The 13225-nt window shown below is 28.0% G+C and overlaps 1 pseudogene; it reads right to left on the reverse strand.

Moving 5' to 3' along the window:
* Nucleotides 1-882: 882 nt before the first annotated feature.
* Nucleotides 883-4349, reverse strand: LOC123203816 (annotated as a pseudogene).
* Between the last annotated feature and the right edge of the window lie 8876 nt (nt 4350-13225).

A 13225-nucleotide genomic window follows, 5' to 3' on the forward strand; every position in this document is an offset into this window, starting at 1 on the left:
GATATATTATCATGTGCTTTAATAATTTTAAATTAATGATAAAATAACACTCAATCACATGAGAACACACTTATATGTGAAACTATTTGTGTATTAAAAATATGTACACATAACATTACGCTATTATTTAATCATACTTTCAGCCTTCTAATGTTTCTGTTTCGTATGATAGTGTTACTCTATTTATAATTCAGTATACAAAGTAATACTTATTATTAGTACATAATATTATTGAATAAAACACGAAAAATTTTTGTAACCAATGGGCTGCTTCCATGTCATCACCACATATCTTAAGTACCTTTGCACAAATATTACATTATAATATCAATAAAACTATGTGCACAAATAATAATGTGTTACAATATAATTTAATATTATTTTATATTTAATTTTCACCTATCGATAATGTCACGAGCAGGCTCTAACATCTAGCTGAATTGCAGTCTCTGGGCTAAAAGCCCAAGACCCTATCTGAATAGTACCCGGAAACATTCTGGTTTCACATATTATGGTTTCCAATTTTTTTTTTTTTCAGCTTTTTTATTTCGTAAAAATGTTTTCTAAAGAAACATGAAAGCTTTGCAGGATACATAATAATTTGAAAAACTCACAACAAAAAAATTGTTCCCTATCTTTCAAATCATTTCATTTCATAATTTATCATAAAGAAAAACATAGATACAAACACTGATGTGTCATCACATAATTGAATATGATCTCTAATTCAAAATTATAATCACGTGATGTGACAAGCCAACGTTTCTATCTGTGTTTATATTTATTGTTAATGCGTAAAGTATTATTGTAATATAAATCATTCATCGGTCCTAACAAAAACACAGAATCACAAACCAAAATTTAAGCATACACAAAAGTCCATAGAGAGAAAAGTGTTATGGAAACAAATATGTTTAAAAAGTAAAAGATTCTACCAACAAACAGTCACAAATAGACATGGTAAATAATTTAACTTCGAAATCCCATCAAAACTACTAGGATGCGTCCGTGCAGCATTTCCTTATAATACTTTATTAGCATAGGATGTATGAATAAATACTAAAAACTAAGTTGTGTTTTGAACCTGATAAATAGGTATAACCGGGTACAAATACGAACACTGACCAAAGATGGGATTTTAGACATTTCCCTACATCCAAATTAGAAAATACCTGATAGTTCACTTGTAAGATTCCAGTTTATTGAATTCCAGTTTCTTGCAGAATGAACAGAGAAGATTTCAAAAATCTTAAAGCAGATCTTTGCTTCAGTCAGATATCCTCATCTCGACTCCAAGAATGTCCTTCACTATTTCGTATGTCACGAATGCAATGGCTATGGAAGGAACCACCTGAAGGGAATGCAGAAGAGCATTATACATGTTGACACATCAAATCTATAGATGAAATAATTTGCAATAGAACACTGATAAATGAACTAATGCCATGCAAATTTCCAATTAATCAAAGATTTCAGAAAATATTAGGTGGTTTCTCAAACTGATGAAAAGAGTTGAATAATACATCTAATAAAGTTGATAACAAAGTCTACGCTATTATACTGACCTTCACTGAATTAGGAACTAAACCCTTGTATAATGCTCCAATCCCCTCGTGGCGAACTGTTTTCCTAAAAGCATCAACCATACCCGTATATTCAAGGGCCACCTTGCTCTTTCCATCGCCCGTCACAACAGAAGCAGCATCTTTCCAGCCCACCATCTGCATTCTTCTTCGGATGACATCCAAAGGATAAGCAACTGTCTGGCCAAAAGTCCCAGCAACAGCTCCACATGCAAGTCTGGTTGTCACAGCCAACTCATTGTTTTCTTCAACTAGTCCAAATGCTTTAGATTTGATCAGCCAATCTTTGAGAGATTCATACACAGCAAAATTGAGACCCACATATGGTATCTGTAAGCATCATAGAATATTATAAGATCCCTACATAAAGACACGAGAATGACATGGATTTTTATAAATTATTTAGAATTCTTAAAATGAGAACAGTGTAAAAATAAATTTCCATTTATTTTAAAAAGACAGTTAGAGTCTACTCCATTTTAATAGCAACTTATCATAAAAGCAGAAGTCCACATACATGAACCATGTAAATGTAGACTTCTGCAATGCAAATGCACAAAACATATGAATGTTACAAAATTTGAGTAAATATTGCAGCATGTCCTCCGATAAAAACAAAACATTTACTTACAACTCCAATGACAGAAGGAAGCCATCCTTTGTACAAAGCCCGGGACCTTCTTCTCTGAGGACTGTTGACAGTGCATGGAAGATTCCTCTATACTGGCGAGGAGACTTGTCTGTCTGCCCAACAAATGGACAAAGTTAAACCGTCAAAATATGCATATGAGGGCTAAAAATTTTGCATACCAGAAAAAGAAGATCAAGGATCAAACTAATAAACTCACTTTCCAAAAGGTAATTCCAAAAAATACCTGAACAGTTAGCCGACCTCGCACCATGTCCATTGGGTAAGTGGCTGACATGGCAATAATTCCAGCACATGCACCAGCTCCAAGGCGTAGTATAGGAGTGAGCTCAGCCTCTTCTGCAAGAGAACCAAAAAAAAGGAGAAAATCTCATCATCATCCATCTTTCTTTGTTTCTCTCTTTCTCCTCATATAATCTCATTCTTTGTTGATCATAAGTAAAACTACTTGCATTAACGGGGAATTCCAAGACAGCAAACAGAAACAAAAAAATTTCAATGCAAAATATATAAAACCATTACATGAAAAAAATCCATAAGAAAAGCCCATAAATGTAATGCATCTAAATAATATCCATTCCCAACAAATAATTTTGTGACTCAAAATCTTATATGTCTAAGTTCAGCTTAAACAGTTTGAGATTATTCTACACTAGCACATGCACAAGCAACCTACTGATGCGCAAACAAATCATTTACACCAAACCCCTATACATTATGTCAATACATATGCACCAGATATAACATCACAAAACAATTAAACTTTAAAATTGAAGTATAGGAATTGGTTAAAAACACCGTCCAAGTTCAGAAGACCAATTTAGAGAAATGAGAGAGGAAGAAGAATGAAAAGAAAGAAATAGAGAAACTAGGATTCATACCATTTCCAGATTGCCGGCGGTAAAACCATAAAATGGCCCTGTTTATGCAAGGTAAGTTGAGAATGTTAATTTATTAAGTCAAATGAATAAAAGATACAAATTTCTAACACCTACATGACAGTTTCTAGTAAAAGATAAAAAATTATTTGTGTCCTAAAAACTAAACCAAATGCCACTATAAATCAATGATAACAAGCTAATCCAGAGAAAAAAAAGAACCAGAACATACTTAGATGCTTCCTCATAACTAAAGAACTTTACTGCTGAGTTAGGAACAATGCGAGCACAATTAGTGCCATTGCCTTTAAACAACCCTCTAAAACCCTCAGTTCTCCATATATATTTCAAACCCTGAATTGTTCCATTGTATTTTATACTATGAGGATTTTGAACCTGCATATTTCAGAACCAAATTCTGTTAATATAACAAATATACGATAATATAACTTAATTGACAACTTATAATGATAAACTACCTGGAGCAAAATCTTTAATCTCTCCAAGGGAGCAACAGCAGTTCGCGACCTACAACAGATAGTCGATTAAGATACAATTCGACAAACAAATTGCTAATTATAATATAGAAAAATTTAGTACAAGTGTGCATTTTATAAGCATTAAATTTTATGAAGGCAATGCACAGTGATTACCACGGGTCTAGGATTAAGAATTTTAAATATAAATAAATAAATATGAAAAATTAATTTATATCTAGTAAATGCTACAGTTAAATAATTTACATAATAAAGCCATAAGCGAAAACAAGGATAATTGCATAAAAACTGAATTTATAAATTCGCATAACGAATAAACTCAACAACACTGTAATGAATGAATAAACTTCATAACAAAAACAAGGAAAACAAAAAATAGATCAAAGGAGACTCACACTCCTCCGGCAACGCCACCGGCAAGAAGAGACTTGGAGATAGAAAGAAGCGCATGGCTTGGCGCTTTCACTCCTTCACTGGCGAGCTTTGCCTCTTCAGCAAGATTCACGATCGTCGAAACCGCGGCCTCACTCCTCTTCACATCCTCTCTGGACGCCATCCAAATTTCGAGAAAAAAAAATCAAAACAAAAACCTACGCTCTTCGGTCAAACTCACGGCGTTGACCGTGGCCGGCAATCGTTGTAATTGATTTTAAAAAAAGAAATCAGAACCTTGTGGTTTTCAGAGAGACACGAGTGAAAGTGAGAGCGGAGGCGCTGTGCAATGAGAGGAAACATTTCACATAGGTTTTTGTATATTTATATAAAATAATTTAATTTTTTTGCTTCAATTTAAAAAAGAAAAATAAAAGGGAGGAAAACAGAATTCAGTTATATCATCGCCACGCTGCGTTTTCGAGGGTAATTAGGATACGTCAAAGGGAACTGAAAAACAAATTTCTTTTTTTTTTTTGTAAATTTTATTTTAATTTTAAGTTCATGTTTAATTATTCACTGTTTTAATTTTTATTAATATGTTTTAAAGTTTTTGTAATATTATTTTAAATTTTATTTAATCTACTTTTAGAATTAATTATATATTATTTATTTTTTATTGAATTAAATTTAATTAAATATTATTCTAATATTTAGGGTTTAGGGTTTAGGAGTCTAATGTTCAATCAAAATCCTAAGTAGTAAATATGTGTATTTTTCATGTTCTCATATTCTTCACATATTAAATATGTTTAAAATAATTTTTGAATCCAAAATATATTAAATACGTATTTTATACTCTTTTCATATTAAATACCAATTATACACCGTATTTTATATTTACAATATTTTTGAATTTAGGGCTAAACTTAAAATACAAAATTATCCCTTTTATTTTCAATTATTTACAAATATATCACTGTCATTTAAAAAAAAGTATAATATTTCTTTTTTAATTACCAGTTTTAATTTTACGTTTTTCTCCTTTATAGTTTGTACAAAAATTTATTTTGATATGAAGTTCAAAATCCAAATTGTTAAATTTATTTGTGTTTTCTAACTGGCTGATACATTATTTATTACATAAAAAAATTTGATTATGTATTATGTTATATTAAATTTAATAATTAATTAAATTTTTTACATTTGAATTGTTATATTGATTTTCAATAAGAAATTTAAGAAAAATACTAAAATTATTATGATATTACTATATTTTTAAAAACACATTCCGTATATTTCTCATATGCAAATTTTAAAGACATTTTTTTATAAACATATTTTTTATTATTCACCGTATTACATTTGTATAATTCGAGAACCGTTTTATATTTCATTTTTGTACTTACTAACTAGTATCAAAATAACTTTACCATAATCAAAATTTGATTGAGTTAATCATATAGTTGTCTTATTTATTTACCGTAAAGCCGTAAATCAAAATAACTTTTCTTTAAAGCATTGATTAAATGTTGAATCAGCGACCGTAAGATGAAATCGAAAATTAACAATTTAGTTGTTGAGTAATATAAATTTATTTTTGAGTATATAAATAAATACATATATGATATATTATTATAAAATTAAATAATATTTTATTTTTAATTTAAAACTAATTAATTAATTAATAATATATATATCAAATGTATATCTATTTATGTTCTCAAAATAGATACGTATAATTTTATTGTTAATTGTTTTCAGTTTTTTTGTTATAATAAAATTTTAATTATTATATAATACAATGTAATAATATAATTATCATTAATTTTTATATCTTTATTTTATTTTGATTTTCATACTATTTGATAAAATAATCATGATAGTTGATTCGTGTGTTAAAAATATAATTTTTTATATTGTGCATCGAGTATCATATCGTATAATGCAACTTTTAAAAAATAATAATTGATACATCATAATTTTGAAAAATATTATAAACATCTTTAAAAATTTTAAATTTTTAATATACATCCCCACTACATCGTCATTTTCTCGAAAAAAATATATCAATTTATATTGATAAAATGTATCATATCAAACGATATATTTACTGTATTATATTAATTTAATACACCTTATAATATGTTTCATATTAATTTAACATATGCAATTTTCAATAGGCCAAATGATCATTTCCCACCCGAGGTTTGATGCAAATCCAATTTCCTATCCGCTAACTATTAAAAATCTAAACACCTATCTGTCCGTTAAATTATACTGTTACTGTCAAAGGTAAAATTGTTATTTATTAAAATATTTGAAAAACTAAAAATTCATTACATTTTCACCCCCTAAGTTTAGGAACTAACAAAGTTTCCCCATCTAAAGTTTGAAAAACTTATATTTTCCTCCTAAGGTTTTTTCAATGTGTTGTCGATGATCGGAGACAATGACGTTCTCTCTCCCTCCTAGTTTTTTTGTCAATCTCATTTCATTCCTAGCCAACCTCGACCGGCAAAAGCTGGAAAAGACAGCTTTTCTTCGTCTCCAACGAAGATGAATCACGTTTTCATCTAGAGACAAAGAATGGTCTTCCTCAATCGATTTTCTCAGTCCGTGACAACCGAAATTAGAGTGGGAGTGAGAGAGAAGTCAGGAGGGAGGGAGAACACTGTTATTGGTATCTTCAACCATCGACAGTGGTGGTTGGAAAAACCTTAAGGGAAAATATTGATTTTTCAAACCTTAAGTGGGAAAAAATTTGTTAGATTTTTAAACTTTGGGGGGGGGGGGGGGGAGGGGCCACGGGGAGAATGTAATAAATTTTTAGTTTTTAAAAATATTTTAATAAATAACCATTTTATTCCTTACAATAACAATAAAATTTAACAGATAAGTAAATATTTAAATTTCTGATTGTAAATAAACAAAAAGTTGGGTTTGCATCAAACCTTGGGTAGGACATAGTTATTTGGCCTCTCTGATATTACAAAATGTGATGCTCAAGTCAAGTGGCAAAGTTACTTGCTACTTAGGGGGTGTTTGGTTTGAGTAATGTTTGATTACTAAAATAGAAAGATTACCTTGAAGATAGATTACTTAGAAGATTACTGAGTATAAATGATTACTATGTTTGATAAAATTTGATAGGTATAAATAATTATTGTATTTGGTTAAAAGTAATAAAATATTACTAGTAAATTATTTTACTTAAATGCTCTTGAATATAATTATTTTTAAATATTTTATTTGTCATATTAATTAAAAATAAATTTATTTTGATCTCAAAAAATTAATACATAATAATTTTTCTATAATAAACTTAAGATTACCCCATTAATCTTTAAATATCTAAGGTGAAGGTGGTAATCAGATTACCACCTATGTTACCTGTCACGTCAGCATTGGTAATAAAATATTACTGTAATCTTTTATTACTGACAAACCAAACAAGGGAATAAAAGATAGATTATCAAGGTAATTTTAAAAACCGTCAACCAAACGTACCCTTATGGTGTTTGAGTTTTACTTGTCAAATAGTTTTGTTTGTTTAGGATTGAGGGAGGTGAAGGTAGTTTCATAGTTGTTAATATTCAACTATATATAATATATATATCTTATAACATAATATGATTTAGGTAAGAAATGATATAATAAAAGTACGATACGATACGATACGATATATATTATTGATAGAAATCAATATATTTTTTTAAAATAATGATGTGTTAATTAAATTTTATTGTTATTTTATTTTTTAAAAATTATATCATATACTATTATACGATGTTCATTATATGATATCAAAAATTAAGTTTTTAATATAAATTCAATTACCATGAATAATTTGTTGGGTTATATCCAAGTAAGATTTTGTTAGAATGAATTAAACACAAGTGAGTTAACAATAGATTCTATCTTCTCTGATGCATTTTTATCTTTGAAAATAATTCTTCACCTTCTCAGACTTTTATTTTAATCACTATTTTCTTTATTTTTGATATATTTTTTTATGGCCAAATAGCTAATTTCCACCCAATGTTTGATACAAATTTATTATTCACCTATTAATTATAAAAAATTTAAATATTTTTTCATATGTTAAATTTTACTGTTATTGTTAAGGGTAAAATTATATTTATTAAAATATTTAAAAGTTTAAAAATTTATCACATTTTCACTCCCTTATGTTTAAAAATTAATATTTCTTCTCACCTAATGTTTAAAAAACTTACATTTCCCTCTAAGATTAGCCTAGCACATTGCTAGTAGCCTAAGACTATGGCAATGGTGACATTTTATCTCCCTCTCGACTTTTCTATCAATCTGGTTTTGTTCTCGACTACCCTCAACAGATGAAAGTTAGAGATAAAAACGTTTCTTTGTCTTTTGACAACAACGAAAACGATGTGTCATCATTTAAAGACGGAGAATGATTTTCATCAGTTGGTTTTCTAAGTTGGTGACAATTGAAAATAGAGCAGGATTGAGAGAGAAGCCAGGAGAGAGAGAGAACATCATTGTTGCCATCTCCAATTATCAACAATGGTGGCTAGAAAAACTTTGAGGGGAAATGTTAATTTTTCAAATTTTAGGTGAAAAAAATTTTGTTAAATTTTTAAATTTAAAAGAAAAATCTAATAAATTTTTAATTTTTAAATTTTTTTAACAAAAAAAAATTTTATCCCTCACAATAACAATAAAATTTAATAAATAAATATTTAAACTTTTAATAATTAGTAAATAAAAAATTAAATTTATATCAAACATAGGAAAATAGTCAATTGGCCTATTTTCTCATTGCTTTTCCTGTAAACTCCCCATCAAATCGACTTCAAATTCAGATTTAATTCGATTGGAATATATTTTTAGCAGGTTGGGCATAAAATGTTTGAGATGAGATACGCATTTCCACCGTTCAAAAATCTGATCCGTAAGGTCACCCATGTCTTGTCACTGTTGCTTAGATGGAAGCGAAATTTGTGGGCGGTTCTACAATAAGTATGAGGTCCACACATATAAATATATTTAAATTACGTCTTTGACTAAATCCAACAACACGTGTATTGACACTTGGCGCAACGCTTGTACTCCAAATTCAATATTTGAATATTTTTAAATTTAATATTTTATTTAATTTAATTTTTTAAAAATCGATTTAATTTGATTAATTTACTTGGAAAAATAGATAAAGTAATAATTAAATTATAAAACTAATTTTTTTATATTTTTAAATTAATATTTGAATTAATTTTTTTAATAATTTAATTTTTAATTTAAAAATAAAATTTATTTAACTATCGAATAATTTTGACCACCCTGATGATGACGTGGTGTTACTTAGACTTGACGATTGATTTCTGTCCACAAACATGACCATCTTCTTTGCTTCTCATTTGCCTTCATTTTGACGATTCTAATTATTCAGAATATCATTAATTTAGCTTTACATTTCGCATAATAACTGGGATGGAAACCTTGTGGCAATGATGTGGGCAAGGTATCAAAATAAATTGACCATTAATTTGCTGATAATTTATGAATAGGTAATGCGATTATTTATTTTTTATTCTTAATTTAAAATTATTTAATCAAATATTATTACCTTAATTTATATAAATAATTATTTTATTTATTTGTATATATAAATATTAGGAAAACCGTTAAACAAAAATGTATTTAAAAGTTTTGAATATTTACTAAGAAATTTTTTTACTTCAATAACACCTCATACATTGATAACAGATACAAACAAAAACATATCATTATATAATTAAACTTTGCTTAAATCCAAAATAGTCAGTTTGAGATTATGTTTGATTCGTGTGAATCACCAGAGAAAAAGAATTATTTGAATCCAAAAAAAACTAGAGAAGAAGAAGAACAAGTAAGGCAAGCTTCGATTTGAACTGGGTTGAGTTCAAACTGAAATTTCTTTAATACAAATTTAACTCATTTGAATTGAATAGCGATCTAAGCTTGAACAGATGTGATCAAATATACCTCTAAAAACTTTCTCTTACAAATGGGTAAGATTAATTAGAAATTATGACAGTTGATTGTAATTGTATGGGTTTCATTTAAAAATTTGACGGGCCTTGTTGGGCCTCGGCCCAACAAAAGCCCATTCTTCAAATTTGAACGTGCACTTGTTCTGCTTAAGCCCACTACCTGCCCAAAAATTATGATTTTGTAAAAAATGGAGATTGGATTCGGTTTGATCTGATCTGACCTTAGAGTTGGTGTGAACTCAATTCAAATTTATAATTTAGCTTCGTATAAGTTTAAATTCATTCAAATTTGTAGACAATGTCACTAAAGACTTTCAAATGACACCTATCGATCCCCATAAAATATTTACACCCCTGTAAAAACCTTTTATTTTTTAACAAAACTTATAAAATACCTTTTAAACTTAGTACTTTATATTTATTGTTGAACAACCCTAAATTTTGCCATTGAACCGGGATTAATGTTTTTAATCAGGGTTAGATTCGAGTCGAATTCAACTCGAACGAGCCCAAAATGAACCATATGATAACGAGTTCGAGCTCGAACTCGAACTTTATTTGATATGAAAATCGAGCTAGAGCCCAAACCCGAATACTCACCTAAGTAGCTCGACGGAGCTCGCAAGCCAAGTTTCTGTATACTGTATTGAAAGAATCAGCTTTAAATTCTTCCAGGGAAGGTCTTCTTCTAGCTTCTGATCCTGCTGAATTTCTTCTGCCGACTCATGCTCTAGTAAATATAAACTGATATAGTGGGCTTTAGCTAGCCTTATCTCTTATTCTTTTTCACTTATTTGGCTGATAAATCAGCTAAATCTAAATGCTGTGGAATTTGGAGATTGGTTGATGAAAGTCAAAGACCTTTTAGAGAGTGTACAAGGCTTTAATGGAGAGGTGCAGTGTGGGGCTGTGTATTCAGTGAGGAATAGTTGTATTACACTTTTTAAATTATTTTAATTTAATTAAAGAAAATTTAAATTTAAATAAATAATTATTTCTTCATAACTTTTTAGTATATTTTTTATCAAAAAGTCAAAGTCAAAGTCTTTCATTTTAGCTTGTGTGTTCTGCTTTCAAGTTTCAAGTTCAACTTTTCAGTGTCTCACCATCTCACGCATGCTGCACATCTTCTGGCTGTTTGTAAACTTTTTATCATTCAACTTTCAGAAAAACGCATCACTCAGGGCTTCAATCGTCAACTTCAGCACCCAATCAACTCTTTATACCTTTCAAGATGAAACACTTCCTCTGTTCCACTTCCTCAACGCTTCCTATCTTTTTCAGGGACAAACTCATGAGCTCGATTCGCGAGCTCAACTTGTTATTGGGCTTGTTGAGCTTAGGTGAGCCAAGCTTGCAAGCGGCTCCCGAGTAGCTCGGTTTATATATGAGCTCGAATCAAGTAACAATTTTTAGAGTTCGTCTTCTGCTAGCCGAGCTGAGTTCAAGCTCAACTCAGCTCGAATTCAACCATATTTTTAATAATGTGGCAATACTTGTATAACCATGCAAAAATGAATATAAATGCTCTTTTACGGTCATATTAATGATATCGTTAAATGAGATACATTAACAGGAGTAGATGATAAATAAAAAATTGGGTTTTTCAAATTTAAAGGATAATAAATTATTGTTTCATTCAAGTTTGAGTGGAAAATAGTAACAAGCTTTGGGTGGACGATAGTCCAGTTCTATCTTATTCAAAATAAATTTGAGTTAGATTATATACAAGTTCTAAACATTTAGGGGGCGTTTGGTTGAAAAAAATTAAATATTACTCTGCTAATATATCTTTTATTATTTCTATTATTTTGTTTGATTTATAAAAAATAAAAAATTTTGATAATTTTTTATTACTAATAGTGATATGACAGATAATATAAGGACTAATCTGATTATCATATTTACTTTAGCTATTAAAAGATTACCAAAGAAATCTTCATTTTATTATAACTATATCCTTATTTATTAATTTTTTTAAAGTAAAAATAATTTGATTTTCAATTAATATAACAAATAATATAAAAAATGTTTTAAAATAATTATATGTAAAAGTATTTAAGTAAAATAATATAGTAGTGTTATTTTATTATCTCTCACTAAACAAAATAATTATTCATATCTATTTGTTTTTACAAATTTTATTAAATATAGTAATAATTTATACTTAGTAAATTTTAAGGTAATATATTTTTGAGATAATTTTTCAATTTCAGTAATAAAACGTTCTTCAAACCAACGCCCTCTTAGAATGTGTGTGGTTTGTGTATTAAAAAATTACTTTTGGTATTCTATTTTTTTATTTATGATAATGCTTTATTTGGTATGTCAGTAACAAATAATTTTAGTAATCTTTTACTACCAATGATGATGTGACAGATTAGATAATTTGAACAATAAACAATGACATGTCACTATAGAGTAATGTTATATGTATAAATAATGATATATTACTATATGATTAGATAATTTAAACAATAAAATTATGCTAACAAACTTTTGATACATAAATGATGTGTTATTATGTAATTTGATAATTTTAAATTAAAAATAAAATAATATTTAATCACATAATGACATAAAATTTACGTATCTAAATTATATATAAAAAGTATATACACATAATACTGTTTAAATTTTAAATTAAAATTAAAATAATATATAATCATATAATAATATATTATTAGTTATATATATAATTTTTCGGTAACGACCAATTCAAGGTTATCTTAACTTGAATAATTCTGTATTCAATTAATTAACAATTCCGACCAATTACTCAACCATTCAAAATGTCAACTCCATAGGGAAATATGATTAGAATCACAATAAAGACTTCAAGGTAATTATCCTTGTCAATCAAGAAATTTCAAGCCTTTCTGGAAGCCGGCCCCAGCCTACATCACACCTTTGTTTATAAATTTAGGCCGGAAGACTATGCCTACCCAACTTTTGGTGAATATATATATATATATACATACAATATTTAAAAAATTTAAATACTTATTAAAAGTTTAGTCTATTATCGTATATTTAAAATTTTTTTATTAGAATTAAAAATAAAATTATTATTTTATTAATAATATTAAAATAATTAAAATTATATTTTATTTTCTTTCATTGGATTGAAAAATAATGATTTCTCTCAATAATTAAGATTTAAAAAATTTATTTTCCTTTTAGGGGTTGATATCTCAAAATTTGATTACTTCCTCCGACAAATGATGACTCT

This window comes from Mangifera indica, chromosome 20 (assembly GCF_011075055.1).
Source record: "Mangifera indica cultivar Alphonso chromosome 20, CATAS_Mindica_2.1, whole genome shotgun sequence".
In the NCBI taxonomy this organism is placed as follows: Eukaryota; Viridiplantae; Streptophyta; class Magnoliopsida; order Sapindales; family Anacardiaceae; genus Mangifera; species Mangifera indica.